The following is a 19,068-nucleotide window of genomic DNA, read 5'->3' as shown; positions in this document are numbered from 1 at the left end:
TGGTGGCGTGCACCTATAGTCCCAGCTACTGGGGACACTGGGGTGAGATGATCACCTGAGTCCAGAAGTTCAAGGCTGCAGTGAGCCGTGATCACACCACTGCACTCCAGCCTGAGCCACAGGAGACCCTGTCTCAAAAAAAAACAAAGAACAAAAAACAACAACAACAAAAAACACAAAGGGGCCAAAAAGTCTCCTAACAAATCTTTTTTTTTTCTAATCATCAGCTAGATTGCCTATATTTTGCAATACATTCATCACGTGAGGATTTCGACTCTGAATTGGGAAGAAATTATTTGTATCATGGATCACAACTCCTACACTCTTTTTATGGAAATTTACTAGTAGACAGACCTCCAAGCTCTGGATTGGATTTATTTTGATCCCAGAAGGCAGCCTACTCTTAGTTTTAGATCTCAACCTCCTCATTCTGTTTAGTTTAAGACATTGCAGTAGTATATCTATTTTATTATGGTAGCTACAAACAGTTTTGATTTAGTCACAATTTTGAATTCCTCAGCTGTCTCAGTCTTTTTTATTTCCGCTTTTATTTACTATAACCCTATGATTGAATATTTTTTAACAAGGGTCATAAGGACAATGGCCATATTTTTCCTGCAGTGCAATGTGAAAGCATTTTTCTCTTACTCAATTAGCAAGAGCATATCAAATTACGTAGAATTGGCAAAACTCGACATGATTTTTGCGAAGAGCAAATCCTGCTGAACTAATTTCTTTCTTTTTTTTTAACCAACTGCAAAACCTGGCAGATGGTTTAGCAATGATCACCTCTGCAAAACATCAGCTGTGTCTACTTACTGGTATATACATCATGTGTTTTTAAATGTACTGCAATTTACAAGTCTGAGGTAGAATCATGAGAGGAATACCTTCTTCTGTCACTGTGTGAATGCTAATCTCAGCAAACAGGCATAAATGAGACTGGAATTGGTTATTGAGTATGCCACGTACACACAGACTGTAGATCATCCTTTGTCTCCAGAGAAGCAGGAAAGTAGAATTCCACCTGGCTTAGAAATAGGTGACCTCGTGCAACCAGGATTTCTCTAAATTGTAAGTGACATAATATCTCTGTACTTCTGCACCAAAGAACCTTCATCTTAACTATACTACAAAAAAATCTGGCTGCTAAGAGGCAATAGGGAAATTAAAATTCACCAAAACATCTATATATTTCAAAATAATCTTTTAGTAACATCTGATGCTTCCTGAACTTGTGAGAAGCACCATCTACAAGCCTTAGCTGCAATGTCTGTCTAAAATTTTACACAAGGTGTTTTGTTCAGTATGAGAACTCTCTAGTTCCTTTTCTTTGTTCATTTAACAAACACACATTATGAGTATTTACTGCATACTAGGCACTGGAGACATGAAGATGAATAAGACATTTTCTTTTGACACACGAACCCTCAGAGACCTTGTAGTCTGCTAAGGAATACAAACTGATTATTCTAAAAACAATTCTATCTGTAATATATGCTATTTGTGGGAGAAACAAGGTTCAACAATGGGGAGTCAAGAAAGTCTCCACAGAAAGATGACTTTTGAGCCAGGCCTTGAATGAAAAGTAAGGTTTAATGGGGAGTGGAAGTACAGGGAATTTCAGGTGGAAGAACCACCAAAGCAAAGCATCATCAAGGTATAGAAGATTATATTGTGTTTGGGGAGCCATGAGTAGCTTGGCGTGGCTAAAGAAGTTTCCAAATGTGGATAATGGTGAGAAATGAAAGTTGAAGTCATATTGAGAACAAACCCAAATATCACACTAAAGAATTTGGCCTTTTATCCTGTGGATCATAGAGTACAACTGAGCTTTAAAAAAAAAACAAAACAAAACAAGGGAATGATATCAGATTTCTCTTTTAGAAAGAAATTTCTAGCAGCAGTATAGTAGGGGGATTGGAAAGAGGTGAGACTCTAGGTAGAGAAACCAGACAGGAGCTCCTCCTACTAACATTTTATAGTTTCAACTTGTACTGCTTTTGTTTGTCACAAGTTTAATACTGTCTGTTTTGAACTTTGCTGAGACAGGAGGTTTGAACACTACCATCAAGTCAGCAACTTGTTCATGTTGCCCTCTATTGGTAGAAAGGAAAAGAAATTACTATCAAGGGCATTATTTCACATTTCATTTGTTGATGGTATTTCAATTTTCCTGAAATAAGGTTTGTTATGTTTGGTAACATTAAAAAAATATGCTGGCATTATATTAAAATTACAGGAATACCCCTGAAATTACACTTTGAGTAGCAAGGGGATAGTGTAAACAGTAACAACCACAGTAGATCAAAGAGAGAAATAAATATGGTCTAGTATGGGGACCTCTCTCTAAACTTCACTTGCCTCTAATAATATGAATAACCATGTCTTGATTTATCTGCTTAGGATACACATACAGATATATTTTAAGAAAACAAATTAAGACATCATGATTTTAAGTATAGGCACACCTTGGAGTAGTTTCGTTCTAGACCACTGCAATAAAGCGAATATCGCAATAATGCAGGAGATACGAATTTTTTGGTGTCCCAGTGCACAGGAAATTATGTTTATACTATACTATAGTCTATTAAGTATGCAGTAGCATTATGCATAAGATGTATATACATGCATTAAAAATACTCTTGCTAAAAAATGCTAATGATCATCTGAGCCTTCAATGAGCCAAAATTATTTTGCTGGTGGAGGATCTTGTCTCGATGTTGCTGGCTCCTAATCAATCAGAATGGTAGTTATTGAAGGTTAGGGTGGCTGTGGCAATTTCTTCAAATAAGACAGTAATGAAGTGTGCTACATTGATTGACTCTTCCTTTCACGAAAGAGTTCTTTGTAACATGAGCTGCTGCTTGATAGCATTATACCCACAGTAGAAGTTCTTTAAAAATTGAGTCGATCCTCTCAAACCCTGCCATTGCTTTATTAATTAATTTTATGGAATATCCGAAGTCCTTGTTGTCATTTCAACAACGTTCATAGCATCTTCACTTGAGAGTCCATTCCATCTCAAGAAACCACTTTCTTTGTTCATCTATAAGAAGTAACTACTCATTCGTTCAAGTTTTATCATGAGATTGCAGCAGATCAACTATTTCTTCAGGCTCCACTTACAGTTCTCTTACCATTTCCATCACAGTTACTTCCTCCCTGAAGTCTTGAATCCCTCAAAATAAACCATGAGGGTTGGAATAAACTTCTTCCAAACTTCTGTTAATGTTAATATTTTGACCTTCTCCCATGAATCATGGATATTCTAAAAGGCATCTAGAATGGTGAACCCTTTCCAGAAGGTATTCAATGTATTTTTTCCAGAACCATCACAGAAATCACTATCTTTGGCAGCTATAGCATTATAAAATGTATTTCTTAATGTGATATAATGAAATATATATTTGGGGTTTTTTCCCCATTTCCTGGCACACAGCTCCTAAAATCCTTGGAATCTCCGAAGTGCTGTCTTTTTGTACAGCTAATGTTGAATAATAGCTTAAGAGTGGGAGTGGTCACTGGAAAGACCAATGATTAGAGGATTGGGACTCTCAACCCCATCCCCCAACCTCTGGTGAGGGGGTAAGGGGACAAAGGTCAATTGAACACCAATGGCCAATGGTTTAATTAATCATGCCTATGTAACAAAACCTCTCTGAAACCCAAAAGAGCAGGATTTGGAGAACTTCCAGATAGCTGAATATGTGGAGGTTCCTAGAGTATGGTGCACTTAGAGAAGATATGGAACCTCCGTGTTCCTTCACCTGTACCTCATTGTATACTTCTCTTCATCTGCATCCTTTGTAATGTCCTTTATAATAAACCAGTAAGTGTATTAATAAATGTTTCCCTGAGTTCTGTGAGCCACTCCAGCAAATCAATTGATCCCGAAGAAGGGTTGTGGGGACTCCAACTTGAAGACAGAAGTTCACCAGGCCCAGACTTGTGACGTGTGTCTGAAGCTTGGGGATTAGTCTTGAGGACTGAACCTTCAACCTGTGGGATCTGATCTGTCTCCAGGTAGTGTCAGATTGGTGTTCACTGCTTGTTGGTGGGGAAAAATCCCCACACATTTAGCCACAGAAGCCTTCTGTGTTGATTGTTGTGGTGTGAAAACAAAGGGAAAAAACACTTTAAGAGTTTTTCTCCAAACAAATAATAAGATGAAAGTTGAATTATTCCTTGATCTGTGGGCTGCGGAATGGATGTTGTTAGCAGGCATGAAAACATTAATCTCCTTGTATACCTCCAACAGGGCTCTTAGGTGACTAGGTACATTGTCAGTGAGCAGTGTGATTTTTATTTATTTATTTATTTTAGACAGAGTCTCACTCTGTTGCCCAAGCTGGAGTGCAATGGCGCAATCTCAGCTCCCTGCAACCTCTGTCTCCCCAGTTCAAGTGATTCTCCTGCCTAAGCCTCCTGAGTACCTGGGATTACCCACATATGCACCACCATGCCCGGCTGATTTTTGTGTTTTTAGTAGAGATGGGGTTTTACCATGTTGGTCAGGCTGGTCTCGAACTCCCGACCTCGTGATTCACCTGCCTCGGCCTCCCAAAGTGCTGGGATTACAGGCGTGAGCCACTGTGCTGGGCCCTAGCAATGTTATTTTGAAAGGAATCTTTTTTCTCCTGAGCAGCAGGTCTCAACAGTGGGCTTAAAATATTCAGTAAACCATGCTATAAACAGATGTACTGTCAGGCAGGCTTTGCTGCTCCTTTAATAGAGCACAGGCAGAGTAGATTTAGCATAATTCTTTTTTTTTTTTTAACTAGGCAAAGAACTTTATTAACCTTTGTTTCAAACTTGATTCCCAGACTTCTTTGGCTTAATTAGCTGCAAAGAATGAATTGCGTATAAGCAAAAACTGAAAAGAGCTGCAGTGTCCAAGGGGCTTGGACTTAAAATATTAGAGATCTAGATTTTATCAGATCCATAAACAAAATTTCTTAAAAAGCAGTCATAATATAAAATAGCAGCTCCCAGTAACTTCAAGTTTTATCTTCAGAAGTTGACTTAATTCAGTTTGCCTCATTCTTGGAAGCCTCATCAAAATTCTCCACAATATCTGGAACTTCATCATCATCCTCCTCTCCAGTAGCAAGTGGTGCTTTTCCATCCACAGATTGTTTGGGCAGAGCTTCAGTCAGTCTCCTTAAACTAGTCAGACTGCCTGCACCAAGCTCGCTTAAGATGCTGAGTAGCGTTTCTGTCAGCTGCTTTGTCTCAGCATGGCTTGTAATGAATGGTGAAAGTGTTCACTGCCAGAGATGCCTGAACCTTAGGGTGGTTAAAGTGGTCACTGTTCCTTGGTTTGTAAACATATTCAACTCTTCAATACCGGAGATACTGTTTACCCCTAACTTCTTTAAGAAGAACTGAAGTTTTTTAACATCCGCTGCGGCTGCTCTATGAACCACCTTCTTTCTGCAAGAAGTTCCTTTCCCACCTGTGCGCACTTGTGCCTGCAGTTTGTGAGGTTTTCCTGGTTCATGATTGTTTCATCTTGTCGGAGCGGATAAGGGGCTGCCCAGGGGACTCGGGTTCGTGCTCAGCGGGTCTTGGGTGGACCAGCTGAGATTAGGCGCACACACCAATTACGCGTAATTCTTAAGGGCCTTAAAATTTTTGGAATGCTAAATGAGCATTGGCTTCAAGTTAAAGTCACTAGCTGCATTAGCCCCTTCCAGGAATATCAGTCTGTTCTTTGAAGCTAGGCATTGACTTCTCTCTAGCTATGAAAGTCCTAGAAGGCATCTTCCTCTCATAGAAGGTGTTTCATATACATTAAAAATCTGTTGTTTAGTGTAGCCACCTTGATCAATAATCTTAGCTAGGTCTTCTGGATAATTTGCTGCAGCTTCTGTATTAACACTTGCTGTTCACCTTGCACTTTTATGTTATGGAGACAGCTTCTTCATGAAATTTCATGAACCAACCTTCACTAGCTTCCACCTTTTCTTCTGCAGTATCCTGACCTGTCTCAGCTTCACAGAACTGAAGAGAGTTAGGGCCTTGCTAACTCTCTTCCCTTAGATTAAGGGAATGATGTGGCTGGTTTGATCTATCCAGACCACTAAAACTTTCTCCATATTGGCAACAGCCTTTCTCACTTTCTCACATTCTCACTTTCTTAATTGCGTGTTAATTTCTTTCAAGAACATTTCTTAGACAGTGCAGTGGCTCATGCCTATAATCCCAGCACTTTGGGAGGTCAAGGTGGGCACATTGCTTGAGCCCGGGAGCTTTTGACCACCCTGAGCAACATGCAGAGGCCCAGCCTCTACAAAAAATTAAAAAATTAGCCAGGCATGGTGGCTCACGTCTGTGGTCCTACCTACTTGGGGTAGGCCAAAGTAGGAAGATGGCTTGAACTCCAGAGGTCAAGGCTACAGTCAGCCATGATCATGCCACTGCATTCCAGCCTGGGTGACAGAGCAATACCCTGTCTCAAAAAAAAAAAAAAAAAGAAAAGAAAGAAAGAAAAAAGAAAAGAACTCTTCCTTTTCATTCACAACTTGACTGTTTGGCACAAGAGGCTAGCTTTTGGCCTATCTTGGCTTTTAACATGCCTTGAGAAAATGACAACTAACATTAATCTTAGTTGTAAAATTAATCATTCCTGGCTTTTGATGTAAAGTGAGAGACATTCAACTCTTTCTTTCAGTTGAATACTCAGAGGCTGTTGTAGGGTTATTAAGTAGACTAATTTTAATATTGTTGTCTCACAGGAAGGCTGGAGGAGAGAGAGAGAGAGAAGGGAGAATAGCTAGTTGGTGGGACAGTCAGAACACACACAACCTTTATTGACTAAATTCACCATGTTATATGGATGTGGTTCGTGGTGCCCCAAAACAATTAAAATAGTAACATCAAAGATCAGTGATCAAAGCCAGCCATGGTGACATGTGCCTACAGTCCCACCTACTTAGGAGGCTGAGGCAGAAGGATCACTTGAGGCCAAGAGTTTGATGCCTTGGCCTCCCAAAGTGCTGGAATTACAGGCACAAGTCACCATGCCAAGCCTGAAGTTTATTTTGTATTAAATAACTTAAATGTATTATTATAAACCTTCCCACAAATAAAACCTTGGTCCCACATGGTTTCACTGGTAAGTTCTTCCAAACATTTAAGGAAGAAATAATACCAAGCTTACATATATTTTGTAGAAAGAATAATAGTACCCCAAAGATATACACCTCCCAATCCCTGAAAACTGAATATGTTACTTTCCAAGGGGAAAAAGACTTTGCAGATGTGACTACATTAAAAATCTTGAGATGGAAAGAGTATCCTGGATTATCCAGGTGGGCTCAGTGCAATCACAAGGGCCCTTATAAAAGGAGATAAACGTTGTCAGTTAGAGAGTGAGAGAAATTTGAAGATGTTATACTGTCAACTTGGAAGACAGAAGATCTTCAAAGGGATCATGAACCTTGAAATACAGATAGCTTCTAGAAGTAGAAGCTGGAAAAGGCAAGGAAACAGATTTTCCCTCAGAACCTCCAGAAGGAATACAGCCTGCTAGCCTATTTTGGACTTCTGATCCCCAGAACTGAAAGATAATATATTTGCATTGTTTCAAGCTATTAGGTTTGTGGTAATTTGCTATGGCAGCAATAGGAAACTAATACTGGTGGCAGCAGCAGCCCATCTAGAGTGGCTGCTGCCATGATGGCTGCAGGAGGGAGGCGCTGCCCAGCCTCCCTGGGTGCCGCTGCAGCTGCTCTGGTGCAGCTCCAGACTCCAGCATCTCTGTGGTCTTGAGTGCCCAGGAAGACCTCGCTTCCCCCTGCAGGCTCAAAAGTGCTTGCTCTCATTGCCTGGTTTCTCCTGCTGTCAGTGCCTGCTCCCATCTCGGAGGTGTGGCTGGGACTGCACACTCCATGGAGCTGGCGGGAGCCAGGGACAAACAGGAGCCTCACCCCTTCTGAGTTAGCGAGGCAAGATCTCCCTGGGTGCAGCTGCAGCTGCCCAAGCCTGGTTTTGGACCTGGGCATCTCTGTGCTCTTGGGGGCCCAGGAAGTCACCCCACAGGATTGAAGTGCCTGCTCCCATTGCCTGGCCTCTCCCTGTTCTCAGTACTCACTGCAATTGTGGAGCAAGTTTGGGGCCAAGTCCAGGAACTGTCACAGTCCAGCCAGGTGGGCACATGCTTGGGGCAGCCCTGACATGCCAGCCCCCTGCCGCCTCAGTCCCCTCCAGACTTTGGGCACCCATGAGTGCAGGAGGGAAGCTGAGGGGAGGCTGAGGGCAGCTCAGCATTGGCTTGCAGGTGTCCCTTGGCATGAATAGCCTGTGAAACATGAACAGCAGAGGGAGGCAGACAGGCTCCTGGGCAGAAGGGAGCAGGAACCTGGTGAAGCCCCACCTTTAGGCAGGAGAAGGCCTGAAAGCTGGGGGCTGGGCTGCCAGTCCTGTGTACTGGAGGCAGAACTCATGGAACCTTTTCCTGGGCTCACCCATGGCTGCCCGTGGACCAATCAGCATGCATTTTGCCCCTCTGAAGACCATAAAAACCCCTAGACTCAACAAGAGCAGGGCAGACACTGGGAAAACCAGCTGCAGAGAGGAGCTACCTTCTCCAGGGCCTCCTCTCCACTGAGAGCTGCAGATGATGGGATGACCAGCTACAGAGAGGAGCCACCCTCTCTGCTAAAGGCTGAATGTTTGTCAGGACAATCTGCCTGCAGACAGGAGTCAGCCACTACAGGTCTCCTCTGAGCTGTTCTAACACTCAATAAAGCTCCTCTTCATCTTGCTCACCTTTCACTTGTCTGTGTACCTCATTTCTTCCTGGACACAGGACAATAACTTGGGCAAAGGTGCCACCAACTGCAGAGATTTCTGGCCAGAAAAGCAATACCCCAAAGACCCTGTAACAATACAGTATATATTTTCAAAGAATAAAAAAAGAGAAAACATTTTCTAACTCTTTATATAAAGCTAATATAACCTTGATTTTCTTCTTTCTTTCTTTTCCTTTCTCTTTCTTTCTTTCTCTTTCTTTCTTTTCTTTCCTTTTCTTTTCTTTCTTTCTCTCTCTCCTTCTTCTCTTTCTTTCTTTCTTCCCTCTCTTTCTTTCTTCTTCTTCCCCTTCCCTCCCCCTCCTCCTCCCCCTCCCCCTCTCTTCCTCTTCTTCCTCCTCTTCTTCTTCCTCTTCCTCTTCCCTCTTCCTCTTCCTCTTCCTCTTCCTCTTCTTCTTCTTCTTCTTCTTCTTCTTCTTCTTCTTCTTCTTCTTCTTCTTCTTCTTCTCTTTCTTTCTAGTTTTTTCCATTGCCCAGGCTGGAATGCAGTAGTGTAATCACTACGCACTGTAGCCTTGACCTCTCGGGCTCAAGCAAGCCTCCCACCTCAGCCTCCTGAGTAACTTGGACCACAGGCATGCACCACCATGCCTGGCTAATTTGTTTTTAAATTTTTCTTGATTTAGCAATGGGGTCTTGCTATGTTGCCCAAGCTGCTCTCAAGCTCCTGGGCTCAAGCAATCCTCCCCGCTCAGCCTCCCAAAGTACTGAGATTACAGGCATGAACCACCATGCCCAGCCAAGAGCTGGATTTTACATAATATGATGCCAAATGGTTCCAATTTGATCTATTTTTTGAAACGAAATAATTTTTTACTTTTCAATTTGTAAATTTTCAAACATACTTTTGTAAAAGTAGAGAAAATAGTATAATAAACCCATGACTTAGGTTTAACAGCGGTTACTATTTTGCTGATTTTGCTTTATCTATTTACACCTCCCTCCCCCACTTTTTGTCTCCTTTTGCTGATGTACTTTATTTTTATTTTTATTTTTTTTAAGACAGAGTCTCACTCTGTTGCCCAGGCTGAAGTGCAGTGGTGCAATCTTTGCTCACTGCAACCTCTGTCTCTTGGATTTAATCAATTCATGTGCTTCAACCTCCCAAGTAGTTGGGATTACCGGCATGGGCCACCACATCCAGCTAATTTTTGTATTTTCAGTAGAGATGGGGTTTTGCCATGTTGGCCAAGCTGGTCTTGAACTCCTGGCTTCAAGTGATCATCCTGCCTTGACCTCCCAAAATGTTGATGTTACAGGCGTGAGCCACAGCACCTGGCCTTGCTGATGTACCTTAAAGCAAACCTCAGACATGCCATTTCAGCCACAAATACTTCCAGTATGCATCTCTAATGCAAAAGGACTTTTTTCATAGAAACTTTTGAAATCTTCAAAAGTGATGTTTAAATGTGTCTGAATGATTCATCAATAAACGTTTTAAAAAAGAAGAAAATAGGCCAGGTGGAGTGGCTCACACCTGTAATCCCAGCACTTTAGGAGGTCAAGGCAGGTGGATCACCTGAAGTCAGAAGTTCAAAACCAGCCTGGTTTGGTGAAACCTCCTTGGTTGGTTGGTGAAACCTCCTTGGTTGGTTGGTGAAACCTCATCTCTACAAAAATACAAAAATTAGCTGGGCGTGGTGGCGGACACCTGTAATCCCAGCTACTCGGGAGACAGAGGTTGCAGTGAGCCGAGATTGCGCCACCTCACTCCAGCCTGGGTGAGAGAGCGAGACTCCATCTCAAAAAAAAAAACAAAAAAGCAAACGTGGAGAAAGTCAGTTGGTCAATCCAGTTGAAAGGTATACAGCTGTTCCTTTGTACTATTCATGTAATTTTTCTACAGAAATTTTTCAATGAAAAATTGTTTATTCAACAAGTGTTTTCCTTTGCACTTTCAGTTCATCAGTGCCTAGTTAGCAATTCTTTTTTTTTTTTTTTTTTTTTTTTTTTTTTTTTGAGACTGAGTTTCACTCTTGTTCCCCAGCCTGGAGAGTAATGGCATGGCAGGATCTCGGTTCACTGCAATTCTGCCTCCCAGGTTCAAGCGATTCTCCTGCCTTAGCCTCCCCAGTAGCTGGGATTACAAATGTGTGCCATCACGCCCAGCTAATTTTGTATTTTTAGAAGTGATGGGGTTTCATCATGTTGGCCAGGCTGCTCTTGAGCTCCTGACCTCAAGTGGTCTGCCCGCCTCAGCCTCCCAAAGTGCTGTGTACAGGCATAAGCCACCGCACCTGGCCAGCAATTCTTTACATAAATAATCACAATTTTTTATAATTGGTTTTTTGTTGTTGTCTTTGATGGAGTCTCGCTCTCTCACACAGGCTGGAGTGCAGTGTTGCAATCTTGGCTCACCGTAACGTCTGCCTCCCAGGTTCAAGTGATTCTCCAGCCTCAGCCTCCCGAGTAGCTGGGATTACAGGCATCCGCCACCATGCCCAGCTACTTTTTTTTTTTTTAGTAGAGACGAGGTTTCACCAAGTTGGCCAGGCAGGTTTAGAACTCCTTACCTCAAGTGATCCACCCACCTCGACCTCCCAAAGTCCTAGGATTACAGGCATGAGCCGCCGCACCCTGCTTCAAATTAGTTTTGAAAATATAACTGATATGAGCTCTGCCTCTTGAGAGCTGGCATGAGCCTTGAAGGAAATGTATTTTAAGGATTCAAATGTGTCTTGTGGAATCCCATGGCAGAAGTCCTCAGAAAGAGCATGAGATAAGAAAATGATTATCAACTAGGATCCCAGGAAGTGCCTTCTCATATCCTGCCCCTGCTTCTCTGGTCTCATCTCTCTGCCTTGCAACTGTCTCTACTTTTCAATTCATACATCAGGTTACAGCTGTATCTCAGCTTTGAAGTTTTAAAATTTCTTTCACTCAGGAGAATAGCTCAGTCTGAATAAGAATATTATGGTCCCAGTTTCAAATTCCTGGTAGAAAGAATCTGATGTCCCAGTTTGGGTCAGATGTCCACACGTGGTCTGATTATCTGTGACCAAGGAATGATGTCATATAGTAGAGATATGGTTGTCTGGAGCCTCTTTAAGGAGGAGGAAGCAAGCTAGGTCTTTGTGAGATAAGCCAACACCCAGAAAGGAGCTAATACAATTGTTGAGTGGAAACACAAAAGAGTCATGTATAATGCAATTCCATTTCTGTGAAACAAATCAAAACAAAGCTCTATCTATATATAAATATGTCTATTGCTAATACATATATTAGAAGAGTCTGGAAAGACTTGTAAACAGGAATATATATATTAATATATCTTTTTAAAGTTTTCATTATGAAATAATTTTAGACTTACAAATGAATAGCAAAAATAGTACAAAGAATTCTTGTATACTCTTCACCCAACTTCCCCAAATGTTTAATCTTACATAATTGAGTAAAATGATCAAAATCAAGAAAATAACACTAGTAAATGCCACTAATTCATCTATGAACTGCATATAAATTTTGTCAATTGTCCCTATGTGCCCCTTTTCCTGGATCAGGATGCTATTAAAGATCACACAATGCATTTATTTATCTTCTTACTCTTTAATCTGGGATAGTTTCTTAATCTTTATCTTTTCTGACCTTCACAATTCTGAAGAGTGTGTGCCAATAGTTTTGTAGAATGTCCCTCACTTTGGGTTTGTCTGATGTTTCTTTTTGATTAAAATCAGGTTATATATGTTGGCCTCATGGCTGCAATATTAATTTGGATACTTGATTAAGGTAGTGTCTGCCAGACTTCTCTATCGTAACATTATTTTTCCCTTTGTCATTTAATAAATATCTTCTGGGGAGATACTGTGACACTATATAAAAAAATCCCATTTCTCCTTTTAGCCCACCAGTTTTAGCATTTGTGAATGACTCTCGCCTGAAACAATTTTTACTCTAGTGTCTGGCAAATGGTAATTTTGTTTCCATCACTTCTTCATTTATTACTTGGAATTCTACTGTAAAGAAGAACTTCCTCCACTCCCCCAATGATTTATTTATTCAACTTGTTATCACTCTGGACATATGGATATTTGTTTTATTCCATGAGTTACAACCTATTACTATTTATTTTGTTGCTTAAATTGTCCCTGATTTGTCTTGGGATCTCCTTCAAGTTGGCTCCTATGTTCTTTCAACATGCCCCATCATTTTTTCAGCGTTTACTTTTTGGCATCATGACATGTTCCAGGCGGATCTTGGTTTTTCTCTGTTCCAGTTCTGGAACCAGACATTTCTTCCAAAAGTTCTGGTTTTAATTTTCTTTTCTTCTCTCTTTTGAGATAGAGTCTTGCTCTGCTGCCCAGGCTGGAATTCAGTAACGCGATCTGGGCTCACTACAACCTCCACTTCCCGGGATGAAGCGATTCTTTTGCCTCAGCCTCCAAAGTAGCTGGGACTAAAGATGTGCGCAACCACAACCGGCTATTGTCTGGTATTTAGTAGAGATGAGGTTTTGCCATGTTGCCAAGACTGGTGTCGAACTCCTGAGCTCAAGTGATCCTCCCACCTTGACCTCCCAAAATGCTAGGATTATAGGTGTGAGCCAATGCCCTGGCTGTCCTGATTTATTTCCTTTTCTCTTTTATCTTTTGTAAAATTGCATATTTAAAACAAGATCTGGCATCAAGCATGTTCATTGCTACTGATATTCCAATACCTGGAGGTAGGTAATATTTTTATCTGCATTTCATAGAAAAAAAATGTGAGGCATGAAGAGGTTAATGCGGCTATTTATTAGGTGCTAGAGCCAATATTTGGACCCAAGCAGTCTGACTCTAGAATTCATGTTTTTGTTTTTGGTTTTTTGAGACAGAGTCTGCTTCTGTTGTCCAGGCTGAAGTGCAAGGGCATGACCTCCGCTCACTGCAACCTCCGACTCCCAGGTTCAAACGGTTCTCCCTGCCTCAGCCTCTTGAGTAGCTGGGATTACAGGTGTGCGCCACCACGCCAAGCTAATTTTTGTATTTTTAATAAAGACAGGGTTTCGCCATGTTGGCCAGGCTGGTCTTGAACTCCTGACCTCAGGTGATCTGCCCACCTTGGCCTTCCAAATTGCTGGGATTACAGGTGTGAGTCACCATGCCTGGCCTCTTAAAAGCTTTTTAGTAACTGAGAGAAGTAGAAAAATCATGGTGTCCACATTGCATGTGGTCACTACTTGACCTGGCACTTTATATCTGACAGACACTATGTGGAGTGAGCTATTACCAGCAATCTGTTCATGCTACCCTCCAGTAGGCACAGCACATAGGCTATGTTCCAAATAGGCCATAGGTCTCCTCAAGAGCTAAATACTACATATGACATTTGTTGAATCATTTTACTGTCCACAAGATGAGATATAATCAGAGGTATCATTCATCTGGAAAATCTCTGAGCTTCTTACCTATAGGTGGTGATTAAATGTGTAAACAAGCTGTTTTCCCTAGTCCCAAATTCACCCGATTATAATTAAGGAAATTCGTTTTGGTTGCAATACTCACTGCTATAGCATATTGGTGGCTTTTCTGAATCAGCGTTAGCCTACATTTGCTTATAAAATCTTCAGGTTTCCATTTTAGTGGTATTGCTTGAGGAAAAAAATCCATAAAATTCTGATGCCAGCTATTCTACACAGTTCCATCTACTGAAAAATATAAAGTGGATCAAAGTTTATAGACTACAAAATCTTAATGCATGGAAAGCTTGAATATTTCTTGTTTTTTATAACATCCAATTTAATACACATAAGCCAAAGATTCCAAGTATAGAAAAGTAGGAAAAAGAGAACAGGAAGGGCAGATGGGGCTGTGGCAACTACAGTTTTGGGCAGTTTTGTAACACCGCTTCTTCTGCTGCTGCTTTAATAAGGTATAATTGACAAACTTGAATTGTATATATTTAAGGTGTACAACTTGATGTTTTGATACATGTGTGCGTTGTGGAATAATCACCACAATCAAGCTAATTAACCGTCACCTGACCTAATTATGTTTTTGTGTGTGTACATGATGAGAACACTTCAGATAAAATATATAGACTGCTTTGCAAATTTTCATGACATCCTTGTGCAAGGGCCTTGCTAATCTTCTCTGCATTGTTCCTATTTTATTTATTTATTTTTAATTTTATTTTATTTTTGAGACAAGGTCTTGCTTTGTCGCCCAGGCTGGAGTGCAGTGGCGTGATCTTGGCTCACTGCAACCTCTTCCTCCTGGGTTCAAGCGATTCTCCTGCCTCAGTCTCCTGAGTAGCTGGGATCACACGCACGCACCACGACGCCCAGCTAATTTTTGTATTTTTAGTAGAGACGGAGTTTTGCCATGTTGGCCAGGCTAGTCTTGAACTCCTGACCTCAGGTGATCCGTCTGTCTCGGCCTCCCAAAGTGCTGGGATTACAGGCGTGAGCCGTGGCGCCCAGCCTAGAATTCACATTCTTGACCACTATGCATATCTTATTAATAAAACCAAGGAAGCTAGCACAGTATAAACCAATCTTACCCATATATAAATGCAGTTTTCTAACTAGAGATATTAAAGAATTAAATGTAATAAAAAAGCAGAAAATGCATAAAAAAGAATTAAATGTAAAATCTCAAATAATAAAAAGAAGGAGAAACTATAAGTGAATATTCAGTCAATCTCAGGCTGAGAGAAAACTCTGTGAGAATACAGTTGTGCACTCCCCAGCTGCATCACTCACTTTAGCATATGCCCCTAACTTTAGCTGTGGCAGGAACCAGTTAAAAAAGGAAGTTGGCACTGTGTGCATTTTTTTCTCAGGAATCATGGCTTGTCTGACTGTTTGAACTCTCTTTGCATTGCCTTCTCTGTCAGAATGATTAACTTTGAATTAGAACTTTCTCTTTTTATTTATTTATTGCCCTGTCTGAATTTGGCATCCTGACCCTGGACTATTGGTCTCAGCATTACTGACCCAGAAACTCCATAGGAAACTGACCTGGTAATGATTCTCTTGGCCCCATTCACCACAGCCTCAGGCCTACTTCCAGCCCAGGGACTCAGGGCCCCCCATCTGCCTGAGGCAGGAGTATGTGGTCAAAAAAAGAATAGAAAACACACATCCAAGCAAACATAGGAAAAGATGGACAGGCTTGACTAAACGGTAAAGTGTAAAATGATTATTCTTCAAGATAACATACAATTCTATGATTCTATACACACGTATGTCCATGCATGCATACGATAATTGACTTCTCAACTGCTAACATTTCTTGAGTACTATTTGCTCAATACTACTCATTTTTCCATAAATTTATGTTTTGAAAAATGTCAAACTTACAGGAAACTTTAAATAATAGTACAATGAGGCAAGGTGCAGTTGTTCACACCTGTAATCCCAGCACTTTAGGAGGCCCAGGTGGGAGGATAACTTGAGCTCAGGTGTTTGAGACCAGCCTAGACAACATAAGGAGACTGTCTCTACAAAAAATACAAAAATTAGCTGGGTGTGGTGGCAAATACCTATAGTCCCAGGTACTCGGGAGGCTGAGGTGGGAGGATTGCTTGAGCCCAGGAGGTTGAGGCTGCAGTGAGCCATCATTGTGCCACTGCACTCTAGCCTGGGTGACTGCAAGACCCTGTCTCAAAAAAATAAAATAAAATAAAATAAAAATAAAAAAGAAGAAGAAGAAAAATAAATAGTACAATGGACAGCTTTACATTCTTTACCAAGATTCAGCAATCAAGAATTGACTTTTCCCATCGGATTTTAATATTTATTGTTTCTTCCCAAAAATTCATGTGTATTTTGCATCTTGTCACAGGCCATATTTCAGGGGTGCCATAACCACTCCTCGTTTGGTGTTTTTTTAGAAAGACTCAGAAGGCTCAATATCAGGTTATATTCATGGCTAAGACTTATTACAGCAAAAAGTAGACAGTAAAAATTGCAGAAAGAAGATAGGCATTGGGTAAAATCCAGAGAGGTCAGATACACACTTTCAAGTTTTTTCCAACCAGAGCCACACAAGACATGCTTTCCTTCTAGCAGAATCTCTCTACCCAATGCAAGTCTCAGGGCCCAAGGCTTTTATGGAGGTCTGGTCACATGGGTACATTCTGCTACATGACCATCCGTGACAACTGAAACTCAGGGCTCTAATAATGAAACCTGGCATGCATGATCAGTCTTGATGTCTGTGCAAAGCAATTCTGACAAGCTAGTAGGACATAGTTCATTGCTTTAGGTGCATACAACAAAATCATCAACCTTAGCATAAAGAGCCTTCCAAGGGCCACATACCTAGGGTTGACCAACAGTCAATCATGGGTCCAGGTTTCCTTGGAGATATGCAAGGACAGAGCAACCAGAATTGCTGTGTAAATCTCTCATATGATACCTTTGGTTTGTTACATTCCTGCCATTTGAATTGCCTTTTCTTTTCTTTTTTTTTTTTTTGAGACGGAGTCTCACTCTGTCGCCCAGGCTAGAGTGCAGTGGCATGATCTCCGCTCACTGCAAGCTCTGCCGCCTCCCAGGTTCATGCCATTCTCCTGCCTCAGCCTCCCTAGAAGCTGGGACTACAGGCGCCCACCACCACGCCCGGCTAATTTTTTTGTATTTTTTTAGTAGAGACGGGGTTTCACCATGTTCGCCAGGATGGTCTTGATCTCCTGACCTCATGATCTGCCCGCCTCAGCCTCCCAAAGTGCTGGGATTACAGGCGTGAGCCACCGCGCCCGGCTGAATTGCCTTTTCCAGAAGCCTAGTTCAAATTCCACATTCTCTCCAGCACCTGCCCAAGGCCCTTCCTGGAGAAGCTACTTCCTAAACATATGCTCAGTGAAGGAACCTTGAGTGATGTCTTCACAGACCTATTCAACCCAGGGATCTCTTCCTTTTCAGTGAATTTTCCCCTTATTTTATAATTAGTCATATAATGCCTAGGAATAGCTCTTGTGTTATTATCTGATATTGCCATTTAATTTTTCAAGTTTATATTTTCTCCTTAACCACAGGCTAAACAACAATCATCTTTTAGGTCACTTTGTATATATTTTGCTGCTCCTAGAACAAAATATAACACTTAATAAATATTTATTAATGCTAATTGATAACTGGTCCAAAAACTACCCTCCTACAACTTAGTCTTTAACATATAAATAATAAAGAGCTGGGCACGGTGCCTCAAACCTGTAATCCCAGCACTTTGGGAGGCTGAGGCCGGAGGATTGCTTGAGGCCAGTAGTTTGAGACCAGCCTGGGCAACACGGTGAAACCCTGTCTCTACTAAAAATACAACAATTAGCCGGGCGTGGTGGTGGGTGCCTATAATCCCAGCTACTTGAGGGACTGAGGCAGGAGGATCACTTGAGCCTTGGAAGTCGAGGCTGCAGTGAGCTGAGATCATGCCACTGCACTCCAGCCTAGGTAACAAAGTGAGACCCAGTCTCAAAAAAAAAAAAAAAAAAAAGTGATAAAGAAAATGAGGCTGTTTTAACCCAGCTAACATCTAGGTTTGACCATTGGGTGAAAGGAGTCATTGCAACAGTGGTGGTCTACTAAGTTGATTTATTGCTGCAAGAGAAGCCTGTACATCAGGTACTTCTCCATGCTCAAGTCCCTTGCTTTGGCAGTTCTACAAGCCATCAGGAGAGTGCTTGTAACTAATTAGAATGGTGCCTCTCAATCTGTAGCATGCACTGGGAGCACCTGGAGGGCTTGTAGGACACAGATTTCTGGCCCAGCTCCCAGAGTTTCTGATTCAGTAGGTCTGGGGTGGGGCCAAATAACTTGCATTTGTAACAAGCTCCCAGGTGATACTGATTCTGCTGATCCCATACCATACTTTGAGTCGCAAGGTCCTAGTATATCATTCACACACACTCAACAGTGTATGTTTTCAGTACTCTAAGGGCAATTCTTAGCGATCAGTTAGGCCATAGTAGAATTTTGACTTTATCACACACTGTTCCACCTTTATATGTCTTGTCTACTTGCACACAGCCACTATTTTTCATATAAGAATAGTAATTTTTTTTTTTTGCTATAATGGCACTCCAGAATATATTCAACGATGGAATTTCATGCCAGAAAATTGTTGTGCATCAATTATTATAATAGTTTCTGTCATAAAGAATTAAAATTGCAAAGGATACCATCTGTCCATTTTAAAATCCACACTGCTATAAATTAGTCATCATAATGTAATGGTCAAGTATAATACCACAATTTACTATTGTCTGATAGTATTCTTGAAACTTGTTCTCTTTGTTCCTCTTTGAAGCTTTTTTTTTTTTTTTTTTTTTTTTT

General features: G+C 41.2%; 1 pseudogene; it reads right to left on the bottom strand.

The window, feature by feature from the left end:
- Nucleotides 1-5,030: 5,030 nt before the first annotated feature.
- LOC108520479 (transcription factor BTF3 pseudogene) overlaps nucleotides 5,031-19,068 on the bottom strand; it is an 82,718-nt pseudogene continuing 68,680 nt past the window's right edge.

This window comes from Rhinopithecus bieti, unplaced genomic scaffold (genome assembly GCF_001698545.2).
Source record: "Rhinopithecus bieti isolate Rb0 unplaced genomic scaffold, ASM169854v2 scaffold_52849, whole genome shotgun sequence".
NCBI lineage: Eukaryota > Metazoa > Chordata > Mammalia > Primates > Cercopithecidae > Rhinopithecus > Rhinopithecus bieti.
Note: the sequence above shows the minus strand (reverse complement) of the source record. Positions and strands in the feature narration are given on the sequence as shown.